This window comes from Ranitomeya variabilis, chromosome 3 (genome assembly GCF_051348905.1).
Source record: "Ranitomeya variabilis isolate aRanVar5 chromosome 3, aRanVar5.hap1, whole genome shotgun sequence".
Classification (NCBI taxonomy): Eukaryota; Metazoa; Chordata; class Amphibia; order Anura; family Dendrobatidae; genus Ranitomeya; species Ranitomeya variabilis.
Window position 1 is genome coordinate 376246301 of NC_135234.1, and position 25039 is coordinate 376271339.

The 25039-nt window shown below is 47.8% G+C and overlaps 1 non-coding gene and 54 pseudogenes across 1 annotated transcript; all 55 read right to left on the reverse strand.

The window, feature by feature from the left end:
• Positions 1-55: 55 nt before the first annotated feature.
• On the reverse strand, positions 56-231 carry LOC143762010 (U2 spliceosomal RNA; annotated as a pseudogene).
• A 177-nt stretch (positions 232-408) lies between these two features.
• On the reverse strand, positions 409-584 carry LOC143762966 (U2 spliceosomal RNA; annotated as a pseudogene).
• A 177-nt stretch (positions 585-761) lies between these two features.
• Positions 762-937, reverse strand: LOC143760344 (U2 spliceosomal RNA; annotated as a pseudogene).
• A 177-nt stretch (positions 938-1114) lies between these two features.
• On the reverse strand, positions 1115-1290 carry LOC143762143 (U2 spliceosomal RNA; annotated as a pseudogene).
• Positions 1291-1467: 177 nt separating this feature from the next.
• On the reverse strand, positions 1468-1643 carry LOC143761927 (U2 spliceosomal RNA; annotated as a pseudogene).
• Positions 1644-1820: 177 nt separating this feature from the next.
• Positions 1821-1996, reverse strand: LOC143761098 (U2 spliceosomal RNA; annotated as a pseudogene).
• Positions 1997-2173: 177 nt separating this feature from the next.
• On the reverse strand, positions 2174-2349 carry LOC143818716 (U2 spliceosomal RNA; annotated as a pseudogene).
• Positions 2350-2526: 177 nt separating this feature from the next.
• LOC143759737 (U2 spliceosomal RNA) lies at positions 2527-2702 on the reverse strand (annotated as a pseudogene).
• Positions 2703-2879: 177 nt separating this feature from the next.
• LOC143762011 (U2 spliceosomal RNA) lies at positions 2880-3055 on the reverse strand (annotated as a pseudogene).
• A 177-nt stretch (positions 3056-3232) lies between these two features.
• Positions 3233-3408, reverse strand: LOC143818911 (U2 spliceosomal RNA; annotated as a pseudogene).
• A 177-nt stretch (positions 3409-3585) lies between these two features.
• LOC143760345 (U2 spliceosomal RNA) lies at positions 3586-3761 on the reverse strand (annotated as a pseudogene).
• Positions 3762-3938: 177 nt separating this feature from the next.
• Positions 3939-4114, reverse strand: LOC143762012 (U2 spliceosomal RNA; annotated as a pseudogene).
• Positions 4115-4291: 177 nt separating this feature from the next.
• On the reverse strand, positions 4292-4467 carry LOC143818912 (U2 spliceosomal RNA; annotated as a pseudogene).
• Positions 4468-4644: 177 nt separating this feature from the next.
• Positions 4645-4820, reverse strand: LOC143760346 (U2 spliceosomal RNA; annotated as a pseudogene).
• Positions 4821-4995: 175 nt separating this feature from the next.
• Positions 4996-5173, reverse strand: LOC143759446 (U2 spliceosomal RNA; annotated as a pseudogene).
• A 177-nt stretch (positions 5174-5350) lies between these two features.
• On the reverse strand, positions 5351-5526 carry LOC143760717 (U2 spliceosomal RNA; annotated as a pseudogene).
• Positions 5527-5703: 177 nt separating this feature from the next.
• On the reverse strand, positions 5704-5879 carry LOC143760347 (U2 spliceosomal RNA; annotated as a pseudogene).
• Positions 5880-6056: 177 nt separating this feature from the next.
• Positions 6057-6232, reverse strand: LOC143762144 (U2 spliceosomal RNA; annotated as a pseudogene).
• A 177-nt stretch (positions 6233-6409) lies between these two features.
• On the reverse strand, positions 6410-6585 carry LOC143761928 (U2 spliceosomal RNA; annotated as a pseudogene).
• A 177-nt stretch (positions 6586-6762) lies between these two features.
• LOC143762834 (U2 spliceosomal RNA) lies at positions 6763-6938 on the reverse strand (annotated as a pseudogene).
• Positions 6939-7115: 177 nt separating this feature from the next.
• LOC143818717 (U2 spliceosomal RNA) lies at positions 7116-7291 on the reverse strand (annotated as a pseudogene).
• A 177-nt stretch (positions 7292-7468) lies between these two features.
• LOC143759748 (U2 spliceosomal RNA) lies at positions 7469-7644 on the reverse strand (annotated as a pseudogene).
• Positions 7645-7821: 177 nt separating this feature from the next.
• Positions 7822-7997, reverse strand: LOC143762013 (U2 spliceosomal RNA; annotated as a pseudogene).
• A 177-nt stretch (positions 7998-8174) lies between these two features.
• LOC143818913 (U2 spliceosomal RNA) lies at positions 8175-8350 on the reverse strand (annotated as a pseudogene).
• A 177-nt stretch (positions 8351-8527) lies between these two features.
• Positions 8528-8703, reverse strand: LOC143760348 (U2 spliceosomal RNA; annotated as a pseudogene).
• A 177-nt stretch (positions 8704-8880) lies between these two features.
• On the reverse strand, positions 8881-9056 carry LOC143762015 (U2 spliceosomal RNA; annotated as a pseudogene).
• Positions 9057-9233: 177 nt separating this feature from the next.
• LOC143760718 (U2 spliceosomal RNA) lies at positions 9234-9409 on the reverse strand (annotated as a pseudogene).
• Positions 9410-9584: 175 nt separating this feature from the next.
• On the reverse strand, positions 9585-9762 carry LOC143759387 (U2 spliceosomal RNA; annotated as a pseudogene).
• Positions 9763-9938: 176 nt separating this feature from the next.
• Positions 9939-10115, reverse strand: LOC143762981 (U2 spliceosomal RNA; annotated as a pseudogene).
• A 177-nt stretch (positions 10116-10292) lies between these two features.
• On the reverse strand, positions 10293-10468 carry LOC143761335 (U2 spliceosomal RNA; annotated as a pseudogene).
• Positions 10469-16355: 5887 nt separating this feature from the next.
• LOC143762492 (U2 spliceosomal RNA) lies at positions 16356-16531 on the reverse strand (annotated as a pseudogene).
• Positions 16532-16708: 177 nt separating this feature from the next.
• LOC143762145 (U2 spliceosomal RNA) lies at positions 16709-16884 on the reverse strand (annotated as a pseudogene).
• A 165-nt stretch (positions 16885-17049) lies between these two features.
• Positions 17050-17237, reverse strand: LOC143759411 (U2 spliceosomal RNA). The gene has a single exon (XR_013212219.1). It is a non-coding gene; the product is annotated as a U2 spliceosomal RNA (small nuclear RNA).
• A 174-nt stretch (positions 17238-17411) lies between these two features.
• On the reverse strand, positions 17412-17590 carry LOC143760253 (U2 spliceosomal RNA; annotated as a pseudogene).
• Positions 17591-17767: 177 nt separating this feature from the next.
• On the reverse strand, positions 17768-17943 carry LOC143760035 (U2 spliceosomal RNA; annotated as a pseudogene).
• Positions 17944-18120: 177 nt separating this feature from the next.
• LOC143760037 (U2 spliceosomal RNA) lies at positions 18121-18296 on the reverse strand (annotated as a pseudogene).
• A 176-nt stretch (positions 18297-18472) lies between these two features.
• Positions 18473-18649, reverse strand: LOC143763073 (U2 spliceosomal RNA; annotated as a pseudogene).
• A 177-nt stretch (positions 18650-18826) lies between these two features.
• On the reverse strand, positions 18827-19002 carry LOC143761667 (U2 spliceosomal RNA; annotated as a pseudogene).
• Positions 19003-19179: 177 nt separating this feature from the next.
• Positions 19180-19355, reverse strand: LOC143761336 (U2 spliceosomal RNA; annotated as a pseudogene).
• Positions 19356-19532: 177 nt separating this feature from the next.
• On the reverse strand, positions 19533-19708 carry LOC143761760 (U2 spliceosomal RNA; annotated as a pseudogene).
• A 174-nt stretch (positions 19709-19882) lies between these two features.
• LOC143762465 (U2 spliceosomal RNA) lies at positions 19883-20061 on the reverse strand (annotated as a pseudogene).
• A 177-nt stretch (positions 20062-20238) lies between these two features.
• On the reverse strand, positions 20239-20414 carry LOC143760038 (U2 spliceosomal RNA; annotated as a pseudogene).
• Positions 20415-20591: 177 nt separating this feature from the next.
• LOC143760039 (U2 spliceosomal RNA) lies at positions 20592-20767 on the reverse strand (annotated as a pseudogene).
• Positions 20768-20941: 174 nt separating this feature from the next.
• Positions 20942-21120, reverse strand: LOC143761484 (U2 spliceosomal RNA; annotated as a pseudogene).
• A 177-nt stretch (positions 21121-21297) lies between these two features.
• Positions 21298-21473, reverse strand: LOC143762405 (U2 spliceosomal RNA; annotated as a pseudogene).
• Positions 21474-21649: 176 nt separating this feature from the next.
• Positions 21650-21826, reverse strand: LOC143763074 (U2 spliceosomal RNA; annotated as a pseudogene).
• A 177-nt stretch (positions 21827-22003) lies between these two features.
• LOC143761668 (U2 spliceosomal RNA) lies at positions 22004-22179 on the reverse strand (annotated as a pseudogene).
• Positions 22180-22356: 177 nt separating this feature from the next.
• Positions 22357-22532, reverse strand: LOC143763205 (U2 spliceosomal RNA; annotated as a pseudogene).
• A 177-nt stretch (positions 22533-22709) lies between these two features.
• Positions 22710-22885, reverse strand: LOC143763006 (U2 spliceosomal RNA; annotated as a pseudogene).
• A 177-nt stretch (positions 22886-23062) lies between these two features.
• LOC143761099 (U2 spliceosomal RNA) lies at positions 23063-23238 on the reverse strand (annotated as a pseudogene).
• A 177-nt stretch (positions 23239-23415) lies between these two features.
• Positions 23416-23591, reverse strand: LOC143762430 (U2 spliceosomal RNA; annotated as a pseudogene).
• Positions 23592-23768: 177 nt separating this feature from the next.
• LOC143762879 (U2 spliceosomal RNA) lies at positions 23769-23944 on the reverse strand (annotated as a pseudogene).
• A 177-nt stretch (positions 23945-24121) lies between these two features.
• LOC143762943 (U2 spliceosomal RNA) lies at positions 24122-24297 on the reverse strand (annotated as a pseudogene).
• A 177-nt stretch (positions 24298-24474) lies between these two features.
• On the reverse strand, positions 24475-24650 carry LOC143762800 (U2 spliceosomal RNA; annotated as a pseudogene).
• A 177-nt stretch (positions 24651-24827) lies between these two features.
• Positions 24828-25003, reverse strand: LOC143762880 (U2 spliceosomal RNA; annotated as a pseudogene).
• Positions 25004-25039: the final 36 nt, after the last annotated feature.

Here is a 25039-nt window from a genome sequence, read left to right on the forward strand (position 1 = left end):
ATAGTTCTGCGGTGTGCGTGTGTTCAAGCTGTGCACAACGCGTTTTGAATCTGCATAACCACACCCTCCATCCCCATTGTGACAGCACGTGAAGGTTCCGTGCGACAAAGCAAGCTCCATTTCCAGCTCCCTATTCCAAAAATCTATTTAATATATGGTCCCCAAATAGGGGACATATCAGATAAGAGCAGACACTACGCTTGATCTTGAGCCATTTGGCCAAGAAGCGATGATCAGAAATGGTTTGCCACTTGGGCCGCACCAAGGCCTACAACCGAAACCCACTGTGGAGACATAGCAAAAGATTGCCGCAGGGAAGACATTTTCCAGAAACTCTGGAAGCTCTGTCGATGACAGTTCTGCGGTGTGCGTGTGTTCAAGCTGTGCACAACGCGTTTTGAATCTGCAAAACCACACCCTCCATCCCCATTGTGACAGCACATGAAGGTTCCGTGCGACAAAGCAAGCTCCATTTCCAGCTCCCTATTCCAAAAATCTATTTAATATATGGTCCCCAAATAGGGGACGTATCAGATAAGAACAGACACTACGCTTGATCTTGAGCCATTTGGCCGAGAAGCGATGATCAGAAATGGTTTGCCACTTGGGCCGCACCAAGGCCTACAACCGAAACCCACTGTGGAGACATAGCAAAAGATTGCCGCAGGGAAGACATTTTCCAGAAACTCTGGAAGTTCTGTAGATGATAGTTCTGCGGTGTGCGTGTGTTCAAGCTGTGCACAACGCGTTTTGAATCTGCATAACCACACCCTCCATCCCCATTGTGACAGCACGTGAAGGTTCCGTGCGACAAAGCAAGCTCCATTTCCAACTCCCTATTCCAAAAATCTATTTAATATATGGTCCCCAAATAGGGGACGTATCAGATAAGAACAGACACTACGCTTGATCTTGAGCCATTTGGCCGAGAAGCGATGATCAGAAATGGTTTGCCACTTGGGCCGCACCAAGGCCTACAACCGAAACCCACTGTGGAGACATAGCAAAAGATTGCCGCAGGGAAGACATTTTCCAGAAACTCTGGAAGCTCTGTAGATGACAGTTCTGCGGTGTGCATGTGTTCAAGCTGTGCACAACGCGTTTTGAATCTGCATAACCACACCCTCCATCCCCATTGTGACAGCACGTGAAGGTTCCGTGCGACAAAGCAAGCTCCATTGCCAGCTCCCTATTCCAAAAATCCATTTAATATATGGTCCCCAAATAGGGGACGTATCAGATAAGAACAGACTCTACGCTTGATCTTGAGCCATTTGGCCGAGAAGCGATGATCAGAAATGGTTTGCCATTTGGGCCGCACCAAGGCCTACAACCGAAACCCACTGTGGAGACATAGCAAAAGATTGCCGCAGGGAAGACATTTTCCAGAAACTCTGGAAGCTCTGTAGATGACAGTTCTGCGGTGTGCGTGTGTTCAAGCTGTGTACAACGCGTTTTGAATCTGCATAACCACACCCTCCATCCCCATTGTGACAGCACGTGAAGGTTCCGTGCGACAAAGCAAGCTCCATTTCCAGCATCCTATTCCAAAAATCCATTTAATATATGGTCCCCAAATAGGGGACGTATCAGATAAGAACAGACTCTACGCTTGATCTTGAGCCATTTGGCCGAGAAGCGATGATCAGAAATGGTTTGCCACTTGGGCCGCACCAAGGCCTACAACCGAAACCCACTGTGGAGACTTAGCAAAAGATTGCCGCAGGGAAGACATTTTCCAGAAACTCTGGAAGCTCTGTAGATGACAGTTCTGCGGTGTGCGTGTGTTCAAGCTGTGCACAAAGCGTTTCGAATCTGCATAACCACACCCTCCATCCCCATTGTGACAGCACGTGAAGGTTCCGTGTGACAAAGCAAGCTCCATTTCCAGCTCCCTATTCCAAAAATCCATTTAATATATGGTCCCCAAATAGGGGACGTATCAGATAAGAACAGACACTACGCTTGATCTTGAGCCATTTGGCCGAGAAGCGATGATCAGAAATGGTTTGCCACTTGGGCCGCACCAAGGCCTACAACCGAAACCCACTGTGGAGACATAGCAAAAGATTGCCGCAGGGAAGACATTTTCCAGAAACTCTGGAAGCTCTGTCGATGACAGTTCTGTGGTGTGCGTGTGTTCAAGCTGTGCACAACGCGTTTTGAATCTGCATAACCACACCCTCCATCCCCATTGTGACAGCACGTGAAGGTTCCGTGCGACGAAGCAAGCTCCATTTCCAGCTCCCTATTCCAAAAATCCATTTAATATATGGTCCCCAAATAGGGGACGTATCAGATAAGAACAGACACTACGCTTGATCTTGAGCCATTTGGCCGAGAAGCGATGATCAGAAATGGTTTGTCACTTGGGCCACACCAAGGCCTACAACCGAAACCCACTGTGGAGACATAGCAAAAGATTGCCGCAGGGAAGACATTTTCCAGAAACTCTGGAAGCTCTGTAGATGACAGTTCTGCGGTGTGCGTGTGTTCAAGCTGTGCACAACGCGTTTTGAATCTGCATAACCACACCCTCCATCCCCATTGTGACAGCACGTGAAGGTTCCGTGCGGCAAAGCAAGCTCCATTTCCAGCTCCCTATTCCAAAAATCTATTTAATATATGGTCCCCAAATAGGGGACGTATCAGATAAGAACAGACACTACACTTGATCTTGAGCCATTTGGCCGAGAAGCGATGATCAGAAATGGTTTGCCACTTGGGCCACACCAAGGCCTACAACTGAAACCCACTGTGGAGACATAGCAAAAGATTGCCGCAGGGAAGACATTTTCCAGAAACTCTGGAAGTTCTGTAGATGATAGTTCTGCGGTGTGCGTGTGTTCAAGCTGTGCACAACGTGTTTTGAATCTGCATAACCACACCCTCCATCCCCATTGTGACAGCACGTGAAGGTTCCGTGCGACAAAGCAAGCTCCATTTCCAGCTCCCTATTCCAAAAATCTATTTAATATATGGTCCCCAAATAGGGGACATATCAGATAAGAGCAGACACTACGCTTGATCTTGAGCCATTTGGCCAAGAAGCGATGATCAGAAATGGTTTGCCACTTGGGCCGCACCAAGGCCTACAACCGAAACCCACTGTGGAGACATAGCAAAAGATTGCCGCAGGGAAGACATTTTCCAGAAACTCTGGTAGCTCTGTCGATGACAGTTCTGCGGTGTGCGTGTGTTCAAGCTGTGCACAACGCGTTTTGAATCTGCATAACCACACCCTCCATCCCCATTGTGACAGCACATGAAGGTTCCGTGCGACAAAGCAAGCTCCATTTCCAGCTCCCTATTCCAAAAATCTATTTAATATATGGTCCCCAAATAGGGGACGTATCAGATAAGAACAGACACTACGCTTGATCTTGAGCCATTTGGCCGAGAAGCGATGATCAGAAATGGTTTGCCACTTGGGCCGCACCAAGGCCTACAACCGAAACCCACTGTGGAGACATAGCAAAAGATTGCCGCAGGGAAGACATTTTCCAGAAACTCTGGAAGTTCTGTAGATGATAGTTCTGCGGTGTGCGTGTGTTCAAGCTGTGCACAACGCGTTTTGAATCTGCATAACCACACCCTCCATCCCCATTGTGACAGCACGTGAAGGTTCCGTGCGACAAAGCAAGCTCCATTTCCAACTCCCTATTCCAAAAATCTATTTAATATATGGTCCCCAAATAGGGGACGTATCAGATAAGAACAGACACTACGCTTGATCTTGAGCCATTTGGCCGAGAAGCGATGATCAGAAATGGTTTGCCACTTGGGCCGCACCAAGGCCTACAACCGAAACCCACTGTGGAGACATAGCAAAAGATTGCCGCAGGGAAGACATTTTCCAGAAACTCTGGAAGTTCTGTAGATGATAGTTCTGCGGTGTGCGTGTGTTCAAGCTGTGCACAACGCGTTTTGAATCTGCATAACCACACCCTCCATCCCCATTGTGACAGCACGTGAAGGTTCCGTGCGACAAAGCAAGCTCCATTTCCAGCTCCCTATTCCAAAAATCTATTTAATATATGGTCCCCAAATAGGGGACATATCAGATAAGAGCAGACACTACGCTTGATCTTGAGCCATTTGGCCAAGAAGCGATGATCAGAAATGGTTTGCCACTTGGGCCGCACCAAGGCCTACAACCGAAACCCACTGTGGAGACATAGCAAAAGATTGCCGCAGGGAAGACATTTTCCAGAAACTCTGGAAGCTCTGTCGATGACAGTTCTGCGGTGTGCGTGTGTTCAAGCTGTGCACAACGCGTTTTGAATCTGCATAACCACACCCTCCATCCCCATTGTGACAGCACATGAAGGTTCCGTGCGACAAAGCAAGCTCCATTTCCAGCTCCCTATTCCAAAAATCTATTTAATATATGGTCCCCAAATAGGGGACGTATCAGATAAGAACAGACACTACGCTTGATCTTGAGCCATTTGGCCGAGAAGCGATGATCAGAAATGGTTTGCCACTTGGGCCGCACCAAGGCCTACAACCGAAACCCACTGTGGAGACATAGCAAAAGATTGCCGCAGGGAAGACATTTTCCAGAAACTCTGGAAGTTCTGTAGATGATAGTTCTGCGGTGTGCGTGTGTTCAAGCTGTGCACAACGCGTTTTGAATCTGCATAACCACACCCTCCATCCCCATTGTGACAGCACGTGAAGGTTCCGTGCGACAAAGCAAGCTCCATTTCCAACTCCCTATTCCAAAAATCTATTTAATATATGGTCCCCAAATAGGGGACGTATCAGATAAGAACAGACACTACGCTTGATCTTGAGCCATTTGGCCGAGAAGCGATGATCAGAAATGGTTTGCCACTTGGGCCGCACCAAGGCCTACAACCGAAACCCACTGTGGAGACATAGCAAAAGATTGCCGCAGGGAAGACATTTTCCAGAAACTCTGGAAGCTCTGTCGATGACAGTTCTGCGGTGTGCGTGTGTTCAAGCTGTGCACAACGCGTTTTGAATCTGCATAACCACACCCTCCATCCCCATTGTGACAGCATGTGAAGGTTCCGTCCGACGAAGCAAGCTCCATTTCCAGCTCCGTATTCCAAAAATCCATTTAATATATGGTCCCCAAATAGGGGACGTATCAGATAAGAACAGACACTACGCTTGATCTTGAGCCATTTGGCCGAGAAGCGATGATCAGAAATGGTTTGCCACTTAGGCCTCACCAAGGCCTACAACCGTAACCCACTGTGGCGACATAGCAAAAGATTGCCGCAGGGAAGACATTTTCCAGAAACCCTGGAAGCTCTGTAGATGACAGTTCTGCGGTGTGCGTGTGTTCAAGCTGTGGACAACGCATTTTGAATCTGCATAACCACACCCTCCATCCCCATTGTGACAGCACGTGAAGGTTCCGTGCGACAAAGCAAGCTCCATTTCCAGCTCCCTATTCCAAAAATCTATTTAATATATGGTCCCCAAATAGGGGACGTATCAGATAAGAACAGACACTACGCTTGATCTTGAGCCATTTGGCCGAGAAACGATGATCAGAAATGGTTTGCCACTTGGGCCGCACCAAGGCCTACAACCGAAACCCACTGTGGAGACATAGCAAAAGATTGCCGCAGGGAAGACATTTTCCAGAAACTCTGGAAGTTCTGTAGATGATAGTTCTGCGGTGTGCGTGTGTTCAAGCTGTGCACAACGCGTTTTGAATCTGCATAACCACACCCTCCATCCCCATTGTGACAGCACGTGAAGGTTCCGTGCGACAAAGCAAGCTCCATTTCCAACTCCCTATTCCAAAAATCTATTTAATATATGGTCCCCAAATAGGGGACGTATCAGATAAGAACAGACACTACGCTTGATCTTGAGCCATTTGGCCGAGAAGCGATGATCAGAAATGGTTTGCCACTTGGGCCGCACCAAGGCCTACAACCGAAACCCACTGTGGAGACATAGCAAAAGATTGCCGCAGGGAAGACATTTTCCAGAAACTCTGGAAGCTCTGTAGATGACAGTTCTGCGGTGTGCATGTGTTCAAGCTGTGCACAACGCGTTTTGAATCTGCATAACCACACCCTCCATCCCCATTGTGACAGCACGTGAAGGTTCCGTGCGACAAAGCAAGCTCCATTGCCAGCTCCCTATTCCAAAAATCCATTTAATATATGGTCCCCAAATAGGGGACGTATCAGATAAGAACAGACTCTACGCTTGATCTTGAGCCATTTGGCCGAGAAGCGATGATCAGAAATGGTTTGCCATTTGGGCCGCACCAAGGCCTACAACCGAAACCCACTGTGGAGACATAGCAAAAGATTGCCGCAGGGAAGACATTTTCCAGAAACTCTGGAAGCTCTGTAGATGACAGTTCTGCGGTGTGCGTGTGTTCAAGCTGTGTACAACGCGTTTTGAATCTGCATAACCACACCCTCCATCCCCATTGTGACAGCACGTGAAGGTTCCGTGCGACAAAGCAAGCTCCATTTCCAGCATCCTATTCCAAAAATCCATTTAATATATGGTCCCCAAATAGGGGACGTATCAGATAAGAACAGACTCTACGCTTGATCTTGAGCCATTTGGCCGAGAAGCGATGATCAGAAATGGTTTGCCACTTGGGCCGCACCAAGGCCTACAACCGAAACCCACTGTGGAGACTTAGCAAAAGATTGCCGCAGGGAAGACATTTTCCAGAAACTCTGGAAGCTCTGTAGATGACAGTTCTGCGGTGTGCGTGTGTTCAAGCTGTGCACAAAGCGTTTCGAATCTGCATAACCACACCCTCCATCCCCATTGTGACAGCACGTGAAGGTTCCGTGTGACAAAGCAAGCTCCATTTCCAGCTCCCTATTCCAAAAATCCATTTAATATATGGTCCCCAAATAGGGGACGTATCAGTTAAGAACAGACACTACGCTTGATCTTGAGCCATTTGGCCGAGAAGCGATGATCAGAAATGGTTTGCCACTTGGGCCGCACCAAGGCCTACAACCGAAACCCACTGTGGAGACATAGCAAAAGATTGCCGCAGGGAAGACATTTTCCAGAAACTCTGGAAGCTCTGTCGATGACAGTTCTGTGGTGTGCGTGTGTTCAAGCTGTGCACAACGCGTTTTGAATCTGCATAACCACACCCTCCATCCCCATTGTGACAGCACGTGAAGGTTCCGTGCGACGAAGCAAGCTCCATTTCCAGCTCCCTATTCCAAAAATCCATTTAATATATGGTCCCCAAATAGGGGACGTATCAGATAAGAACAGACACTACGCTTGATCTTGAGCCATTTGGCCGAGAAGCGATGATCAGAAATGGTTTGTCACTTGGGCCACACCAAGGCCTACAACCGAAACCCACTGTGGAGACATAGCAAAAGATTGCCGCAGGGAAGACATTTTCCAGAAACTCTGGAAGCTCTGTAGATGACAGTTCTGCGGTGTGCGTGTGTTCAAGCTGTGCACAACGCGTTTTGAATCTGCATAACCACACCCTCCATCCCCATTGTGACAGCACGTGAAGGTTCCGTGCGGCAAAGCAAGCTCCATTTCCAGCTCCCTATTCCAAAAATCTATTTAATATATGGTCCCCAAATAGGGGACGTATCAGATAAGAACAGACACTACACTTGATCTTGAGCCATTTGGCCGAGAAGCGATGATCAGAAATGGTTTGCCACTTGGGCCACACCAAGGCCTACAACCGAAACCCACTGTGGAGACATAGCAAAAGATTGCCGCAGGGAAGACATTTTCCAGAAACTCTGGAAGTTCTGTAGATGATAGTTCTGCGGTGTGCGTGTGTTCAAGCTGTGCACAACGTGTTTTGAATCTGCATAACCACACCCTCCATCCCCATTGTGACAGCACGTGAAGGTTCCGTGCGACAAAGCAAGCTCCATTTCCAGCTCCCTATTCCAAAAATCTATTTAATATATGGTCCCCAAATAGGGGACATATCAGATAAGAGCAGACACTACGCTTGATCTTGAGCCATTTGGCCAAGAAGCGATGATCAGAAATGGTTTGCCACTTGGGCCGCACCAAGGCCTACAACCGAAACCCACTGTGGAGACATAGCAAAAGATTGCCGCAGGGAAGACATTTTCCAGAAACTCTGGTAGCTCTGTCGATGACAGTTCTGCGGTGTGCGTGTGTTCAAGCTGTGCACAACGCGTTTTGAATCTGCATAACCACACCCTCCATCCCCATTGTGACAGCACATGAAGGTTCCGTGCGACAAAGCAAGCTCCATTTCCAGCTCCCTATTCCAAAAATCTATTTAATATATGGTCCCCAAATAGGGGACGTATCAGATAAGAACAGACACTACGCTTGATCTTGAGCCATTTGGCCGAGAAGCGATGATCAGAAATGGTTTGCCACTTGGGCCGCACCAAGGCCTACAACCGAAACCCACTGTGGAGACATAGCAAAAGATTGCCGCAGGGAAGACATTTTCCAGAAACTCTGGAAGTTCTGTAGATGATAGTTCTGCGGTGTGCGTGTGTTCAAGCTGTGCACAACGCGTTTTGAATCTGCATAACCACACCCTCCATCCCCATTGTGACAGCACGTGAAGGTTCCGTGCGACAAAGCAAGCTCCATTTCCAACTCCCTATTCCAAAAATCTATTTAATATATGGTCCCCAAATAGGGGACGTATCAGATAAGAACAGACACTACGCTTGATCTTGAGCCATTTGGCCGAGAAGCGATGATCAGAAATGGTTTGCCACTTGGGCCGCACCAAGGCCTACAACCGAAACCCACTGTGGAGACATAGCAAAAGATTGCCGCAGGGAAGACATTTTCCAGAAACTCTGGAAGTTCTGTAGATGATAGTTCTGCGGTGTGCGTGTGTTCAAGCTGTGCACAACGCGTTTTGAATCTGCATAACCACACCCTCCATCCCCATTGTGACAGCACGTGAAGGTTCCGTGCGACAAAGCAAGCTCCATTTCCAGCTCCCTATTCCAAAAATCTATTTAATATATGGTCCCCAAATAGGGGACATATCAGATAAGAGCAGACACTACGCTTGATCTTGAGCCATTTGGCCAAGAAGCGATGATCAGAAATGGTTTGCCACTTGGGCCGCACCAAGGCCTACAACCGAAACCCACTGTGGAGACATAGCAAAAGATTGCCGCAGGGAAGACATTTTCCAGAAACTCTGGAAGCTCTGTCGATGACAGTTCTGCGGTGTGCGTGTGTTCAAGCTGTGCACAACGCGTTTTGAATCTGCATAACCACACCCTCCATCCCCATTGTGACAGCACGTGAAGGTTCCGTGCGACAAAGCAAGCTCCATTTCCAGCTCCCTATTCCAAAAATCTATTTAATATATGGTCCCCAAATAGGGGACGTATCAGATAAGAACAGACACTACGCTTGATCTTGAGCCATTTGGCCGAGAAACGATGATCAGAAATGGTTTGCCACTTGGGCCGCACCAAGGCCTACAACCGAAACCCACTGTGGAGACATAGCAAAAGATTGCCGCAGGGAAGACATTTTCCAGAAACTCTGGAAGCTTTGTCGATGACAGTTCTGCGGTGTGCGTGTGTTCAAGCTGTGCACAACGCGTTTTGAATCTGCATAATCACACCCTCCATCCCCATTGTGACAGCACGTGAAGGTTCCGTGCGACAAAGCAAGCTCCATTTCCAGCTCCCTATTCCAAAAATCCATTTAATATATGGTCCCCAAATAGGGGACGTATCAGATAAGAACAGACACTACGCTTGATCTTGAGCCATTTGGCCGAGAAGCGATGATCAGAAATGGTGTGCCATTTGGGCCGCACCAAGGCCTACAACCGAAACCCACTGTTGAGACATAGCAAAAGATTGCCGCAGGGAAGACATTTTCCAGAAACTCTGGAAGTTCTGTAGATGACAGTTCTGCGGTGTGCGTGTGTTCAAGCTGTGCACAACGCGTTTTGAATCTGCATAACCACACCCTCCATCCCCATTGTGACAGCAAGTGAAGGTTCCGTGCGACAAAGCAAGCTCCATTTCCAGTTCCCTATTCCAAAAATCTATTTAATATATGGTCCCCAAATAGGGTACGTATCAGATAAGAATAGACACTACGCTTGATCTTGAGCCATTTGGCCGAGAAGCGATGATCAGAAATGGTTTGTCACTTGGGCCGCACCAAGGCCTACAACCGAAACCCACTGTGGAGACATAGCAAAAGATTGCCGCAGGGAAGACATTTTCCAGAAACTCTGGAAGCTCTGTAGATGACAGTTCTGCGGTGTGCGTGTGTTCAAGCTGTGCACAACGCATTTTGAATCTGCATAACCACACCCTCCATCCCCATTGTGACAGCACGTGAAGGTTCCATGCGACAAAGCAAGCTCCATTTCCAGCTCCCTATTCCAAAAATCTATTTAATATATGGTCCCCAAATAGGGGACGTATCAGATAAGAACAGACACTACGCTTGATCTTGAGCCATTTGGCCGAGAAGCGATGATCAGAAATGGTTTGCCACTTGGGCCGCACCAAGGCCTACAACCGAAACTGTTGTGAATTTGCTTTTTGCTCCCTCTAGTGGTTACTAGTTTTTTGACTCTGGTTTTTCTGTCATTCCTTTTATCCGCACCTGGGTCGTTAGTTAGGGGTGTTGCTATTTAAGCTCCCTGGACCTTCAGTTCAATGCCTGGCAACGTAGTTATCAGAGCTAGTCTGCTGTGCTCTTGTCTACTGATCCTGGTTCCAGTTATATCAGCTAAGTCTGCCTTTTTGCTTTTTGCTTTTTGTTTTGGTTTTGTATTTTTGTCCAGCTTGTTCCAAATCTATATCCTGATCTTTGCTGGAAGCTCTAGGGGGCTGGTGTTCTCCCCCCGGACCGTTAGACGGTTCGGGGGTTCTTGAATTTCCAGTGTGGATTTTGATAGGGTTTTTGTTGACCATATAAGTTACCTTTCTTTATTCTGCTATCAGTAAGCGGGCCTCTCTGTGCTAAACCTGGTTCATTTCTGTGTTTGTCATTTCCTCTTACCTCACCGTTATTATTTGTGGGGGGGGCTTCTATCCAGCTTTGGGGTTCCCTTCTCTGGAGGCAAGAAAGGTCTTTGTTTTTCCTTTACTAGGGGTAGTTAGATTCTCCGGCTGGAGCGTGTCATCTAGAATCATCGTAGGAATGATCCCCGGCTACTTCTAGTGTTGGCGTTAGGAGTAGATATATGGTCAACCCAGTTACCACTGCCCTATGAGCTGGTTTTTTGTATTCTGCAGACTTCCACGTTCCTCTGAGACCCTCGCCATTGGGGTCATAACAGTTTGCCAGGCCAGTATTAAATGTTTAATGCATTGCAGAAGAGGGATTATAAGAAAGAAGATTCTGAGTTTTGTTTTTTTTTTCCTTCTTCCCCTTTACCTCAGAGTGGCTATGCTTGCTGCAGACATGAATGTCCAGACCTTGATTACAAGTGTGGACCAGCTGGCTACTCGTGTGCAGGGCATACAAGACTATGTTATCAGAAATCCTAGGTCAGAACCTAAAATACCGATTCCTGAACTGTTTTCCGGAGACAGGTTTAAGTTTAGGAATTTCGTGAATAATTGTAAATTGTTTTTGTCCCTGAGACCCTGTTCATCTGGAGACGCTGCTCAGCAAGTAAAAATTGTTATTTCGTTCTTACGGGGCGACCCTCAGGATTGGGCGTTTTCGCTGGCGCCAGGAGATCCGGCATTGGCTGATATTGATGCGTTTTTTCTGGCGCTCGGTTTGCTTTATGAGGAACCCAATCTTGAGATTCAGGCAGAAAAGGCCTTGCTGGCTATGTCTCAGGGACAGGACGAGGCTGAAGTGTATTGCCAAAAATTTCGGAAATGGTCCGTGCTGACACATTGGAACGAGTGTGCACTGGCCGCTAATTTTAGAAATGGCCTTTCTGAAGCCATTAAGAATGTTATGGTGGGTTTTCCCATTCCCACAGGTCTGAATGATACTATGGCACTGGCTATTCAAATTGACCGGCGGTTGCGGTAGCCCAAAACCGCAAATTCCCTCATGGTGTTGTCTGAACAGACACCTGATTTAATGCAATGTGATAGAATCCTGACTAGAAATGAGCGGAAAATTCATAGACGCCGGAATGGCTTGTGCTACTACTGTGGTGATTCTACACATGTTATCTCAGCATGCTCTAAACGTATAGCTAAGGTTGTTAGTCCTGTCACCGTTGGTAATTTGCAACCTAAATTTATTCTGTCTGTAACTTTGATTTGCTCACTGTCGTCTTATCCTGTCATGGCGTTTGTAGATTCAGGTGCTGCCCTGAGTCTTATGGATCTGTCATTTGCTAAGCGCTGTGGTTTTACTCTTGAACCATTGGAAAATCCTATTCCTCTCAGGGGTATTGATGCTACGCCATTGGCAGCAAATAAACCGCAGTATTGGACACAAGTTACCATGTGCATGACTCCTGAACACCGCGAGGTGATACGTTTCCTGGTTTTACATAAAATGCATGATTTGGTTATTTTAGGGCTGCCATGGTTACAGACCCATAATCCAGTCCTGGACTGGAAGGCTATGTCAGTCTCAAGTTGGGGCTGTCGTGGTATTCATGGGGATTCCCTGCCTGTGTCTATTGCTTCTTCTACGCCTTCGGAAGTTCCTGAGTATTTGTCTGATTATCAGGATGTCTTCAGTGAGTCTGAGTCCAGTGCACTGCCTCCTCATAGGGACTGTGACTGTGCTATAGATTTGATCCCTGGCAGTAAATTTCCTAAGGGAAGACTGTTTAATCTGTCGGTACCCGAACATACCGCTATGCGTTCATATATCAAGGAGTCTCTGGAGAAAGGACATATTCGTCCGTCTTCTTCCCCTCTTGGTGCGGGATTCTTTTTTGTGGCAAAAAAGGACGGATCTTTGAGGCCTTGTATTGATTATCGGCTTTTAAATAAGATCACTGTCAAATTTCAGTATCCTTTACCGCTGTTGTCTGACTTGTTTGCCCGGATTAAGGGTGCCAAGTGGTTCACCAAGATAGACCTTCGTGGTGCGTACAACCTTGTGCGCATTAAGCAAGGTGATGAATGGAAAACCGCATTCAATACGCCCGAAGGTCATTTTGAGTACTTGGTGATGCCTTTTGGGCTCTCCAATGCGCCTTCAGTTTTTCAGTCCTTTATGCATGACATCTTCCGGAAGTATCTGGATAAATTTTTGATTGTTTATCTGGATGATATTTTGGTTTTTTCTGATAATTGGGATTCACATGTGGAGCAGGTCAGGTTGGTCTTTAAAATTTTGCGTGAAAATTCTTTGTTTGTCAAGGGCTCAAAGTGTCTCTTTGGTGTACAGAAGGTTCCCTTTTTGGGGTTCATTTTTTCCCCTTCTGCTGTGGAGATGGACCCAGTCAAGGTCCGAGCTATTCTTGATTGGACTCAGCCCTCGTCTGTTAAGAGTCTTCAGAAATTCTTGGGTTTCGCTAACTTCTACCGTCGTTTTATCGCTAATTTTTCTAGCATTGTGAAACCTTTGACGGATATGACCAAGAAGGGCTCCGATGTAGCCAACTGGGCTCCTGCTGCCGTGGAGGCTTTCCAGGAGTTGAAACGCCGGTTTACTTCGGCGCCTGTTTTGTGCCAGCCCGATGTCTCACTTCCCTTTCAGGTTGAGGTGGATGCTTCAGAGATTGGAGCAGGGGCCGTTTTGTCGCAGAGAGGCCCTGGTTGCTCTGTTATGAAACCTTGTGCCTTTTTCTCTAGGAAGTTTTCGCCTGCCGAGCGAAATTATGATGTGGGCAATCGGGAGTTGTTGGCCATGAAATGGGCATTTGAGGAGTGGCGTCATTGGCTCGAGGGTGCTAAGCATCGTGTGGTGGTCTTGACTGATCACAAAAATCTGATGTATCTCGAGTCTGCTAAACGCCTTAATCCGAGACAGGCCCGCTGGTCATTGTTTTTCTCCCGCTTTGATTTTGTTGTCTCGTATTTACCAGGTTCAAAGAATGTGAAGGCCGATGCTCTTTCTAGGAGCTTTGTGCCTGATGCTCCTGAAGTCACTGATCCTGTTGGTATTCTTAAAGATGGAGTTATCTTGTCAGCTATTTCTCCGGATCTGCGACGTGTGTTGCAGAGATTTCAGGCGGATAGGCCTGAGTCTTGTCCACCTGACAGACTGTTTGTCCCGGATAAGTGGACCAGCAGAGTCATTTCCGAGGTTCATTCCTCGGTGTTGGCAGGTCACCCGGGAATTTTTGGCACCAGAGATCTGGTGGCCAGGTCCTTTTGGTGGCCTTCTTTGTCAAGGGATGTGCGGTCATTTGTGCAGTCCTGTGGGACTTGTGCTCGAGCTAAGCCTTGCTGTTCTCGTGCCAGCGGTTTGCTCTTGCCCTTGCCTGTCCCGAAGAGACCTTGGACACATATCTCCATGGATTTCATTTCTGATCTTCCGCTATCTCAGGGCATGTCCGTTATCTGGGTGATATGTGATCGCTTCTCCAAGATGGTCCATTTGGTTCCTTTGCCTAAGCTGCCTTCCTCTTCCGATCTGGTTCCTGTGTTTTTCCAGAACGTGGTTCGTTTGCACGGCATCCCTGAGAATATTGTGTCAGACAGAGGATCCCAGTTCGTTTCCAGGTTCTGGCGATCCTTTTGTAGTAGGATGGGCATTGATTTGTCGTTTTCGTCTGCTTTCCATCCTCAGACTAATGGACAGACGGAGCGAACCAATCAGACTTTGGAGGCTTATTTGAGGTGTTTTGTCTCTGCTGATCAGGACGATTGGGTGACATTCTTGCCGTTGGCTGAGTTTGCCCTTAATAATCGGGCTAGTTCCGCCACCTTGGTTTCGCCTTTTTTCTGCAACTCTGGTTTCCATCCTCGCTTTTCTTCGGGTCATGTGGAGCCTTCTGACTGTCCTGGGGTGGATTCTGTGGTGGATAGGTTGCAGCGGATCTGGAATCATGTGGTGGACAACTTGAAGTTGTCACGGGAGAGGGCTCAGCGCTTTGCCAACCGCCGCCGCGGTGTGGGTCCCCGACTACGCGTTGGGGATTTGGTGTGGCTTTCTTCCCGCTTTGTTCCTATGAAGGTCTCCTCTCCCAAGTTTAAACCTCGTTTTATTGGGCCTTACAAGATATTGGAAATCCTTAATCCTGTATCTTTTCGTCTGGATCTTCCTGTGTCGTTTGCTATTCACAATGTATTTCATAGGTCCTTGTTGCGGCGGTACATTGTGCCTGTAGTTCCTTCTGCCGAGCCTCCTGCTCCGGTGTTGGTTGAGGGCGAGTTGGAGTACGTGGTGGAGAAGATCTTGGATTCTCGCCTCTCCAGGCGGAGGCTTCAGTACCTGGTCAAGTGGAAGGGCTATGGTCAGGAGGATAATTCCTGGGTGGTCGCCTCTGATGTTCATGCGGCCGATTTAGTTCGTGCCTTTCATGCCGCTCATCCTGATCGCCCTGGTGGTCGTGGTGAGGGTTCGGTGACCCCTCACTAAGGGGGGGGTACTGTTGTGAATTCGCTTTTTGCTCCCTCTAGTGGTTACTAGTTTTTTGACTCTGGTTTTTCTGTCATTCCTTTTATCCGCACCTGGGTCGTTAGTTAGGGGTGTTGCTATTTAAGCTCCCTGGACCTTCAGTTCAATGCCTGGCAACGTAGTTATCAGAGCTAGTCTGCTGTGCTCTTGTCTACTGATCCTGGTTCCAGTTATATCAGCTAAGTCTGCCTTTTTGCTTTTTGCTTTTTGTTTTGGTTTTGTATTTTTGTCCAGCTTGTTCCAAATCTATATCCTGATCTTTGCTGGAAGCTCTAGGGGGCTGGTGTTCTCCCCCCGGACCGTTAGACGGTTCGGGGGTTCTTGAATTTCCAGTGTGGATTTTGATAGGGTTTTTGTTGACCATATAAGTTACCTTTCTTTATTCTGCTATCAGTAAGCGGGCCTCTCTGTGCTAAACCTGGTTCATTTCTGTGTTTGTCATTTCCTCTTACCTCACCGTTATTATTTGTGGGGGGGCTTCTATCCAGCTTTGGGGTTCCCTTCTCTGGAGGCAAGAAAGGTCTTTGTTTTTCCTCTACTAGGGGTAGTTAGATTCTCCGGCTGGAGCGTGTCATCTAGAATCATCGTAGGAATGATCCCCGGCTATTTCTAGTGTTGGCGTTAGGAGTAGATATATGGTCAACCCAGTTACCACTGCCCTATGAGCTGGTTTTTTGTATTCTGCAGACTTCCACGTTCCTCTGAGACCCTCGCCATTGGGGTCATAACACGAAACCCACTGTGGAGACATAGCAAAAGATTGCCGCAGGGAAGACATTTTCCAGAAACTCTGGAAGCTCTGTAGATGACAGTTCTGCGGTGTGCGTGTGTTCAAGCTGTGCACAACGCGTTTTGAATCTGCATAACCACACCCTCCATCCCCATTGTGACAGCACGTGAAGGTTCCATGCGACAAAGCAAGCTCCATTTCCAGCTCCCTATTCCAAAAATCCATTTAATATATGGTCCCCAAATAGGGGACGTATCAGATAAGAACAGACTCTACGCTTGATCTTGAGCCATTTGGCCGAGAAGCGATGATCAGAAATGGTTTGCCACTTGGGCCGCACCAAGGCCTACAACCAAAACCCACTGTGGAGACATAGCAAAAGATTGCCGCAGGGAAGACATTTTCCAGAAACTTTGGAAGCTCTGTAGATGACAGTTCTGCGGTGTGCGTGTGTTCAAGCTGTATACAACGCGTTTCGAATCTGCATAACCACACCCTCCATCCCCATTGTGACAGCACGTGAAGGTTCCGTGCGACAAAGCAAGCTCCATTGCCAGCTCCCTATTCCAAAAATCCATTTAATATATGGTCCCCAAATAGGGGACGTATCAGATAAGAACAGACTCTACGCTTGATCTTGAGCCATTTGGCCGAGAAGCGATGATCAGAAATGGTTTGCCACTTGGGCCGCACCAAGGCCTACAACCGAAACCCACTGTGGAGACATAGCAAAAGATTGCCGCAGGGAAGACATTTTCCAGAAACTCTGGAAGCTCTGTCGATGACAGTTCTGCGGTGTGCGTGTGTTCAAGCTGTGCACAACGCATTTTGAATCTGCATAACCACACCCTCCATCCAAATTGTGACAGCATGTGAAGGTTCCGTCCGACGAAGCAAGCTCCATTTCCAGCTCCCTATTCCAAAAATCCATTTAATATATGGTCCCCAAATAGGGGACGTATCACATAAGAACAGACACTACGCTTGATCTTGAGCCATTTGGCCGAGAAGCGATGATCAGAAATGGTTTGCCACTTGGGCCGCACCAAGGCCTACAACCGAAACCCACTGTGGAGACATAGCAAAAGATTGCCGCAGAGAAGACATTTTCCAGAAACTCTGGCAGCTTTGTCGATGACAATTCTGCGGTGTGCGTGTGTTCAAGCTGTGCACAACGCGTTTTGAATCTGCATAATCACACCCTCCATCCCCATTGTGACAGCACGTGAAGGTTCCGTGTGACAAAGCAAGCTCCATTTCCAGCTCCCTATTCCAAAAATCCATTTAATATATGGTCCCCAAATAGGGGACGTATCAGATAAGAACAGACACTACGCTTGATCTTGAGCCATTTGGCCGAGAAGCGATGATCAGAAATGGTTTGCCACTTGGGCCGCCCCAAGGCCTACAACCGAAACCCACTGTGGAGACATAGCAAAAGATTGCCGCAGGGAAGACATTTTCCAGAAACTCTGGAAGCTCTGTCGATGACAGTTCTGCGGTGTGCGTGTGTTCAAGCTGTGCACAACGCGTTTTGAATCTGCATAACCACACCCTCCATCCCCATTGTGACAGCACGTGAAGGTTCCGTGCGACAAAGCAAGCTCCATTTCCAGCTCCCTATTCCAAAAATCCATTTAATATATGGTCCCCAAATAGGGGACGTATCAGATAAGAACAGACACTACGCTTGATCTTGAGCCATTTGGCCGAGAAGCGATGATCAGAAATGGTGTGCCACTTGGGCCGCACCAAGGCCTACAACCGAAACCCACTGTGGAGACATAGCAAAAGATTGCCGCAGGGAAGACATTTTCCAGAAACTCTGGAAGCTCTGTCGATGACAGTTCTGCGGTGTGCGTGTGTTCAAGCTGTGCACAACGCGTTTTGAATCTGCATAACCACACCCTCCATCCCCATTGTGACAGCACGTGAAGGTTCCGTGCGACAAAGCAAGCTCCATTTCCAGCTCCCTATTCCAAAAATCCATTTAATATATGGTCCCCAAATAGGGGACGTATCAGATAAGAACAGACACTACGCTTGATCTTGAGCCATTTGGCCGAGAAGCGATGATCAGAAATGGTGTGCCACTTGGGCCGCACCAACGCCTACAACCGAAACCCACTGTGGAGACATAGCAAAAGATTGCCGCAGGGAAGACATTTTCCAGAAACTCTGGAAGCTCTGTAGATGACAGTTCTGCGGTGTGCGTGTGTTCAAGCTGTGCACAACGCGTTTTGAATCTGCATAACCACACCCTCCATCCCCATTGTGACAGCAAGTGAAGGTTCCGTGCGACAAAGCAAGCTCCATTTCCAGTTCCCTATTCCAAAAATCTATTTAATATATGGTCCCCAAATAGGGTACGTATCAGATAAGAACAGACACTACGCTTGATCTTGAGCCATTTGTCCGAGAAGCGATGATCAGAAATGGTTTGCCACTTGGGCCGCACCAACGCCTACAACCGAAACCCACTGTGGAGACATAGCAAAAGATTGCCGCAGGGAAGACATTTTCCAGAAACTCTGGAAGCTCTGTAGATGACAGTTCTGCGGTGTGCGTGTGTTCAAGCTGTGCACAACGCGTTTTGAATCTGCATAACCACACCCTCCATCCCCATTGTGACAGCACGTGAAGGTTCCATGCGACAAAGCAAGCTCCATTTCCAGCTCCCTATTCCAAAAATCTATTTAATATATGGTCCCCAAATAGGGGACCTATCAGATAAGAACAGACACTACGCTTGATCTTGAGCCATTTGGCCGAGAAGCGATGATCAGAAATGGTTTGCCACTTGGGCCGCACAAAGGCCTACAACCGAAAACCACTGTGGAGACATAGCAAAAGATTGCCACAGGGAAGACATTTTCCAGAAACTCTGGAAGCTCTGTAGATGACAGTTCTGCGGTGTGCGTGTGTTCAAGCTGTGCACAACGCGTTTTGAATCTGCATAACCACACCCTCCATCCCCATTGTGACAGCACGTGAAGGTTCCATGCGACAAAGCAAGCTCCATTTCCAGCTCCCTATTCCAAAAATCTATTTAATATATGGTCCCCAAATAGGGGACGTATCAGATAAGAACAGACACTACGCTTGATCTTGAGCCATTTGGCCGAGAAGCGATGAACAGAAATGATTTGCCACTTGGGCCGCACCAAGGCCTACAACCGAAACCCACTGTGGAGACATAGCAAAAGATTGCCGCAGGGAAGACATTTTCCAGAAACTCTGGAAGCTCTGTAGATGACAGTTCTGCGGTGTGCGTGTGTTCAAGCTGTGCACAACGCGTTTTGAATCTGCATAACCACACCCTCCATCCCCATTGTGACAGCACGTGAAGGTTCCGTGCGACAAAGCAAGCTCCGTTTCCAGCTCCCTATTCCAAAAATCTATTTAATATATGGTCCCCAAATAGGGGACGTATCACATAAGAACAGACACTACGCTTGATCTTGAGCCATTTGGCCGAGAAGCGATGATCAGAAATGGTTTGCCACTTAGGCCTCACCAAGGCCTACAACCGTAACCCACTGTGGAGACATAGCAAAAGATTGCCGCAGAGAAGACATTTTCCAGAAACTCTGGCAGCTTTGTCGATGACAATTCTGCGGTGTGCGTGTGTTCAAGCTGTGCACAACGCGTTTTGAATCTGCATAATCACACCCTCCATCCCCATTGTGACAGCACGTGAAGGTTCCGTGTGACAAAGCAAGCTCCATTTCCAGCTCCCTATTCCAAAAATCCATTTAATATATGGTCCCCAAATAGGGGACGTATCAGATAAGATCAGACACTACGCTTGATCTTGAGCCATTTGGCCGAGAAGCGATGATCAGAAATGGTTTGCCACTTGGGCCGCCCCAAGGCCTACAACCGAAACCCACTGTGGAGACATAGCAAAAGATTGCCGCAGGGAAGACATTTTCCAGAAACTCTGGAAGCTCTGTCGATGACAGTTCTGCGGTGTGCGTGTGTTCAAGCTGTGCACAACGCGTTTTGAATCTGCATAACCACACCCTCCATCCCCATTGTGACAGCACGTGAAGGTTCCGTGCGACAAAGCAAGCTCCATTTCCAGCTCCCTATTCCAAAAATCCATTTAATATATGGTCCCCAAATAGGGGACGTATCAGATAAGAACAGACACTACGCTTGATCTTGAGCCATTTGGCCGAGAAGCGATGATCAGAAATGGTGTGCCACTTGGGCCGCACCAAGGCCTACAACCGAAACCCACTGTGGAGACATAGCAAAAGATTGCCGCAGGGAAGACATTTTCCAGAAACTCTGGAAGCTCTGTAGATGACAGTTCTGCGGTGTGCGTGTGTTCAAGCTGTGCACAACGCGTTTTGAATCTGCATAACCACACCCTCCATCCCCATTGTGACAGCACGTGAAGGTTCCGTGCGACAAAGCAAGCTCCATTTCCAGCTCCCTATTCCAAAAATCCATTTAATATATGGTCCCCAAATAGGGGACGTATCAGATAAGAACAGACACTACGCTTGATCTTGAGCCATTTGGCCGAGAAGCGATGATCAGAAATGGTGTGCCACTTGGGCCGCACCAAGGCCTACAACCGAAACCCACTGTGGAGACATAGCAAAAGATTGCCGCAGGGAAGACATTTTCCAGAAACTCTGGAAGCTCTGTAGATGACAGTTCTGCGGTGTGCGTGTGTTCAAGCTGTGCACAACGCGTTTTGAATCTGCATAACCACACCCTCCATCCCCATTGTGACAGCACGTGAAGGTTCCGTGCGACAAAGCAAGCTCCATTTCCAGTTCCCTATTCCAAAAATCTATTTAATATATGGTCCCCAAATAGGGGACGTATCAGATAAGAACAGACACTACGCTTGATCTTGAGCCATTTGGCCGAGAAGCGATGATCAGAAATGGTTTGCCACTTGGGCTGCCCCAAGGCCTACAACCGAAACCCACTGTGGAGACATAGCAAAAGATTGCCGCAGGGAAGACATTTTCCAGAAACTCTGGAAGCTCTGTCGATGACAGTTCTGCGGTGTGCGTGTGTTCAAGCTGTGCACAACGCGTTTTGAATCTGCATAACCACACCCTCCATCCCCATTGTGACAGCAGGTGAAGGTTCCGTGCGACAAAGCAAGCTCCATTTCCAGCTCCCTATTCCAAAAATCCATTTAATATATGGTCCCCAAATAGGGGACGTATCAGATAAGAACAGACACTACGCTTGATCTTGAGCCATTTGGCCGAGAAGCGATGATCAGAAATGGTGTGCCACTTGGGCCGCACCAACGCCTACAACCGAAACCCACTGTGGAGACATAGCAAAAGATTGCCGCAGGGAAGACATTTTCCAGAAACTCTGGAAGCTCTGTAGATGACAGTTCTGCGGTGTGCGTGTGTTCAAGCTGTGCACAACGCGTTTTGAATCTGCATAACCACACCCTCCATCCCCATTGTGACAGCAAGTGAAGGTTCCGTGCGACAAAGCAAGCTCCATTTCCAGTTCCCTATTCCAAAAATCTATTTAATATATGGTCCCCAAATAGGGTACGTATCAGATAAGAACAGACACTACGCTTGATCTTGAGCCATTTGTCCGAGAAGCGATGATCAGAAATGGTTTGCCACTTGGGCCGCACCAACGCCTACAACCGAAACCCACTGTGGAGACATAGCAAAAGATTGCCGCAGGGAAGACATTTTCCAGAAACTCTGGAAGCTCTGTAGATGACAGTTCTGCGGTGTGCGTGTGTTCAAGCTGTGCACAACGCGTTTTGAATCTGCATAACCACACCCTCCATCCCCATTGTGACAGCACGTGAAGGTTCCATGCGACAAAGCAAGCTCCATTTCCAGCTCCCTATTCCAAAAATCTATTTAATATATGGTCCCCAAATAGGGGACCTATCAGATAAGAACAGACACTACGCTTGATCTTGAGCCATTTGGCCGAGAAGCGATGATCAGAAATGGTTTGCCACTTGGGCCGCACAAAGGCCTACAACCGAAACCCACTGTGGAGACATAGCAAAAGATTGCCGCAGGGAAGACATTTTCCAGAAACTCTGGAAGCTCTGTAGATGACAGTTCTGCGGTGTGCGTGTGTTCAAGCTGTGCACAACGCGTTTTGAATCTGCATAACCACACCCTCCATCCCCATTGTGACAGCACGTGAAGGTTCCGTGCGACAAAGCAAGCTCCATTTCCAGCTCCCTATTCCAAAAATCCATTAAATATATGGTCCCCAAATAGGGGACGTATCAGATAAGAACAGACTCTACGCTTGATCTTGAGCCATTTGTCCGGGAAGCGATGATCAGAAATGGTTTGCCACTTGGGCCGCACCAAGGCCTACAACCGAAACCCACTGTGGAGACATAGCAAAAGATTGCCGCAGGGAAGACATTTTCCAGAAACTTTGGAAGTTCTGTAGATGACAGTTCTGCGGTGTGCGTGTGTTCAAGCTGTATACAACGCGTTTCGAATCTGCATAACCACACCCTCCATCCCCATTGTGACAGCACGTGAAGGTTCCGTGCGACAAAGCAAGCTCCATTTCCAGCTCCGTATTGCAAAAATCCATTTAATATATGGTCCCCAAATAGGGGACGTATCAGATAAGAACAGACTCTACGCTTGATCGTGAGCCATTTGGCCGAGAAACGATGATCAGAAATGGTTTGCCACTTGGGCCGCACCAAGGCCTACAACCAAAACCCACTGTGGAGACATAGCAAAAGATTGCCGCAGGGAAGACATTTTCCAGAAACTCTGGAAGCTCTGTAGATGACAGTTCTGCGGTGTGCGTGTGTTCAAGCTGTGCACAATGCGTTTCGAATCTGCATAACCACACCCTCCATCCCCATTGTGACAGCACGTGAAGGTTCCGTGTGACAAAGCAAGCTCCATTTCCAGCTCCCTATTCCAAAAATCCATTTAATATATGGTCCCCAAATAGGGGACGTATCAGATAAGAACAGACACTACGCTTGATCTTGAGCCATTTGGCCGAGAAGCGATGAACAGAAATGGTTTGCCACTTGGGCCGCACCAAGGCCTACAACCGAAACCCACTGTGGAGACATAGCAAAAGATTGCCGCAGGGAAGACATTTTCCAGAAACTCTGGAAGCTCTGTCGATGACAGTTCTGCGGTGTGCGTGTGTTCAAGCTGTGCACAATGCGTTTTGAATCTGCATAACCACACCCTCCATCCCCATTGTGACAGCACGTGAAGGTTCCGTGCGACAAAGCAAGCTCCATTTCCAGCTCCCTGTTCCAAAAATCTATTTAATATATGGTCCACAAATAGGGGACGTATCAGATAAGAACAGACACTACGCTTGATCTTGAGCCATTTGGCCGAGAAGCGATGATCAGAAATGGTTTGCCACTTGGGCTGCACCAAGGCCTACAACCAAAACCCACTGTGGAGACATAGCAAAAGATTGCCGCAGGGAAGACATTTTCCAGAAACTCTGGAAGTTCTGTAGATGACAGTTCTGCGGTGTGCGTGTGTTCAAGCTGTGCACAACGCGTTTTGAATCTGCATAACCACACCCTCCATCCCCATTGTGACAGCACGTGAAGGTTCCGTGTGACAAAGCAAGCTCCATTTCCAGCTCCCTATTCCAAAAATCCATTTAATATATGGTCCCAAAATAGGGGACGTATCAGATAAGAACAGACACTACGCTTGATCTTGAGCCATTTGGCCGAGAAGCGATGAACAGAAATGGTTTGCCACTTGGGCCGCACCAAGGCCTACAACCGAAACCCACTGTGGAGACATAGCAAAAGATTGCCGCAGGGAAGACATTTTCCAGAAACTCTGGAAGCTCTGTAGATGACAAATCTGCGGTGTGCATGTGTTCAAGCTGTGCACAACGCGGTTTGAATCTGCATAACCACACCCTCCATCCCCATTGTGACAGCACGTGAAGGTTCCGTGCGACAAAGCAAGCTCCATTTCCAGCTCCCTATTCCAAAAATCTATTTAATATATGGTCCCCAAATAGGGGACGTATCAGATAAGAACAGACACTACGCTTGATCTTGAGACATTTGGCCAAGAAGCGATGATCAGAAATGGTTTGCCACTTGGGCCGCACCAAGGCCTACAACCGAAACCCACTGTGGAGACATAGCAAAAGATTGCCGCAGGGAAGACATTTTCCAGAAACTCTGGAAGCTCTGTCGATGACAGTTCTGCGGTGTGCGTGTGTTCAAGCTGTGCACAATGCGTTTTGAATCTGCATAACCACACCCTCCATCCCCATTGTGACAGCACGTAAAGGTTCCGTGCGACAAAGCAAGCTCCATTTCCAGCTCCCTGTTCCAAAAATCTATTTAATATATGGTCCACAAATAGGGGACGTATCAGATAAGAACAGACACTACGCTTGATCTTGAGCCATTTGGCCGAGAAGCGATGATCAGAAATGGTTTGCCACTTGGGCCGCACCAAGGCCTACAACCGAAACCCACTGTGGAGACATAGCAAAAGATTGCCGCAGGGAAGACATTTTCCAGAAACTCTGGAAGTTCTGTAGATGACAGTTCTGCGGTGTGCGTGTGTTCAAGCTGTGCACAACGCGTTTTGAATCTGCATAACCACACCCTCCATCCCCATTGTGACAGCACGTGAAGGTTCCGTGTGACAAAGCAAGCTCCATTTCCAGCTCCCTATTCCAAAAATCCATTTAATATATGGTCCCAAAATAGGGGACGTATCAGATAAGAACAGACACTACGCTTGATCTTGAGCCATTTGGCCGAGAAGCGATGATAAGAAATGGTTTGCCACTTGGGCCGCACCAAGG